This window comes from Arachis ipaensis, chromosome B6 (assembly GCF_059453495.1).
Source record: "Arachis ipaensis isolate K30076 ecotype BB chromosome B6, ASM5945349v1, whole genome shotgun sequence".
Lineage (NCBI taxonomy): Eukaryota > Viridiplantae > Streptophyta > Magnoliopsida > Fabales > Fabaceae > Arachis > Arachis ipaensis.
The window spans coordinates 35,379,753-35,383,765 of record NC_142441.1 but is presented as its reverse complement, the minus strand read 5'-3'; positions in this window follow the sequence as shown (position 1 = coordinate 35,383,765).

Below are 4,013 nucleotides of genomic sequence, written 5' to 3'. Positions count from 1 at the left end.
ACATCATTACTAGGGGGTCAATAATGCATCTGAAACTAAAGAACGTAAGTTATGATTTAGTTTGCATGGAGCTGGAGATTTTAGGAAAATAGAATTATGTTCAAGGAATTACTGAACCTTTTCATCTCAAGGTCATTTTATGAACTAGAAGTAAACAATTGACAGGACATTAAACTTTATTTTTTATTTCCCTTCCTATGAGCTAGCATCGTTTTTGATGTTGCCAATTTTCTTGATGATTGGTAGTATAAAAATCTTGCATAACAATAGTTCAAATTAAATTTTTCATCAATGAAATTGAGTATAAGCTGTTATATATTCAATATGAATTTTGTTTTCCATGGAAATTTTTTCTTACATTGATGGTAGACCAAATTGAGTATAAGCTATTATATATTCATGATGAAATATATTTGCGCACGTGCTATGTTACATAGTACGAATGATTCTAGTGCCTTGATATGGTGAGTTCCATTAACCTTTGACGGCTTTAATACAAAACCATACTCATGCAAGGTTGGGGCTACTGCTCACAACCTTGGACAGTTCTACCTTGGACAGCGGAAGTTGGAAAAAGCTCGTGTTAGCTATGAGATAATCTGCTGAGTTTAACAGTCTTGGTGATTCATATGTGGGGTAGATGACAATTTTACTCATAAGTGGAACCAGATTTCAACATTTTATTCTACAGTTTCCATTCTTTTTTCTCGAAAGAATTGATTGTAAAATTGATTATCAAAATATCTTTTTTAGCGTTTCATCCCATTCCTAACTGTCTAAAACTGTCTAATTGAACCATCCAATTCTGACATAAACTATTGCTTTTTTGTTTCTAGGGGTATTTGTTCATGTGGCAAATTGATTTGATTGTAAATGTAGTCAAATTTTAATGCAGAGGGCTTTATTTTATTTTATTTTCAATTTTTAATGCGTGGATTTTAAGTTTTTCTCATAATTGAATCTTTAAGTACTCTTTCCAGACAGCTTCATCGCCTTTTGTTTATTCTCAGGGCTATACTGCTGGAAATGCAATTCCAAGTCTTTTTAAAAATGTGGAGAAAGCATTTCTCAAAAAGTGTTGGGCCAAATGAAAAGCAGATCATACTAGTCGAAGGTAAATATAATTTATCATACAATGCAATTTACACCAGAGCTAGTTGATATTAACTTTTCTTCTGCATTAAACTTTAGATCCTAAGCCATACAATGCAATTTACACCAGACCACTTGTGGCATGATCTGTTTCCTTCTCAATAGAAAGTATTATTTAGAAACTCCCCTCCTCCCAAGCCTCTTGGCTCTACTTTCTAAAGCCCCACATAGTGAAGTAGAAAAGTCTAACTTGTTGATTCTGACTATGCCTAACAATTTTTTGAAAAGCTAGATGTGGAATTTGTTGCTAAATTGATTAAATTTTAGACTATGGCCTCATGATATTAACTAAGCTTGCATTTTTTGCATTGATTGTGTCTTTGAATATATCTCTTTTGTTTCAACGGAATCCTATCGTCCTATACCTTGGCCACATTAGACGGAATTTTTTAGACCTATTTATTGCTTTTATATCTATAGTATTTAATATCATAAAGAAATTTTTATTATAATTTTTCAATTTTAATGATAAGTTGCTTATTTTTTGTTGTGTATTATTTGCAGATTTAGCATATGGGATAAGTCAAGCATGGATATAAAATATGCAAGTAGATTGACCTCTTTTTTATAAATATTAATTACTATTTTGTTATGACAATTATTGTTAGACAAAAATTTTATTATTTTGTTGAGAATTATTGATGAACTTGTATTTAAAATACTAATTAAATTTTTTAATATCTATTTTAATTAGAATTTTATTATTAGTTATTTTGTCTCTTTTATATTTTTTTTATTGTGTACAAATTTATTTATTAATTAAAATAATTACACATGTATGAATAAAAAATTTTATTGTAAATTTTAATTTTTTGTATTTTTATTATGAAAGTAATTTTTATTTTTATCAAAAAGGCAATGCTTCTATTAGTTGTATAATTTGAATATTAGACAACACTTGTATGGTTGTATATTTAAAAGAAAAGGCAACACTTGTATAGGTTGCATATCCAAAAGAAAAGGCAATGCTTTAAAATGTTGCATATTCAAAACTAATAGGCAACACTTTAAAGTATTACAAATTCAAACTTATAAGCAACACATAAAAGGGTTGCATTTTATTACAAATAGACAACATTTTTTAGTAGTGGCTAAAATATGAGAAAAGACAACTGATAAACCACTATTTTATGGTTTATCTTGTGCTCAATTGAGTGGATTTCATCAACTCTTTACACACTTATTCATAATATTTGCATGGTTTTATATTTCCTTCCTGATTTTGTGCTATGATTGAAAACATGCTTCTTTGATCTTATATTTACTTATTATTAATCCTCTCCTATTACCATTAGATGCCTTGATATGTGTGTTAAGTGTTTTCAGAGATTACAGGGTAGGAATGGTTCAGAGGATGGAAAGGAAGCGTGCAAAAGTGGAAGGAATACAATAAGTTGGAGAGATTGCTAAGTTGTCCAGCCTGACCTCTTCGCACTCAAACGGCTATAACTTTAGCTACAAAAGTCCAAATGATGCGGTTTCAGTTGCATTGGAAAGCTAACGTCCGGGGCTTCGATTTGATATTAATATGCCATAGTTGCCCTGACGCTAGATGACACGAACGCGTGATCCACGCGAACGCATCGCATCTGCGAACATCAATCCGCGCGGCCGCGTGGTTGACGCCTCCGCGTTATTTGTCCGCGACCTGAACGTACCAGAATACGCAGGGGGCGATTTCTGGGCTGTTCTTGACCCAGTTTGCGGTCAGAAAACACAGATTAGAGGCTATAAAGTGGGGAAATGCATCCATTCAAAGGGAGCTCGCCAATTTTCACTCTCCATGATTTAGATTTAGTTTGAGAGAGGTTCTCTCCTCTCTCTCTTAGGATTAGGATTTAGGATTTAGGACTTCTCTTAGTTTTTAAGAGTAACTCTCGATCCAGGTTTAATATTTACTTTAATTTATGTTTCTATGCTACTTTAATGCTTTTATTCGTATCTACAGATGTTGCCCAATTGGCTTATGAATTATTCCATGTTACAGATTATTATTTGAATTAATGATTATTTGAGGTATTTCAGTTTATTATTATTCTCTTTAATTTAAGTTATTATTGCTTCCCATCTAAGGACATTTTTATTCCAACAATTTTACTTTTTCCCTTTTTGGTCTTGGTTAAGAAATCAGTAACTCAACATTATTAAACTCAGCATAATTGATAATCATTATCTTGCTAATTGAACTGAACTTCAATAATCCCAACTTTTTCTTAGGAAATAAATAGGATTCGAAGGTCAAACTAATTAGTCCCTTGACTTTCCTTTACTTTAGTAAAGGTTAACTAAGTGGAGTTTAGATTCAACTTTCATTATTGTTGAGAGAGATAATTAAGTTGGACTTCCAATTTCTCTTACCTTGCTAAAAGTTTGCTTTACAGTTTTATTTATTTTAATTGCCATTTACTTTACTTGTCATTTAAATCACTAGCTTCTCACCCTCTAAACCCTGATTACAACCTTTATAGCCAATAATAAGAACATACTTCCTTGTAGTTCCTTGAGAAGACGACCCGAGGTTTGAATACTCGGTTAACAATTTTTAAGGGGTTTGTTACTTGTGACAACCAAAACGTTTGCACGAAGGGATTTTGTTGGTTTAGAGACTATATCTACAACACAACTGTTTTTATGAAATTCTTTACTGGCAAAAATCTCGACGTCAAAATGGTGCCGTTGCCGGGGAACTGCTAACGTGTGCCTTATTTTTGGTTATTGTAAATATTTTTCTTTTACTTGTTTATTTATTTCTATTTTTCCTTTTTATTTTTCATTTGCTACCATGAATTCTCACCCCTCTCGCTTTGAGTTTGGTTCTAACTTTGTTGAAGGAAATAGAAGTTACAGCAGGAATATGTATC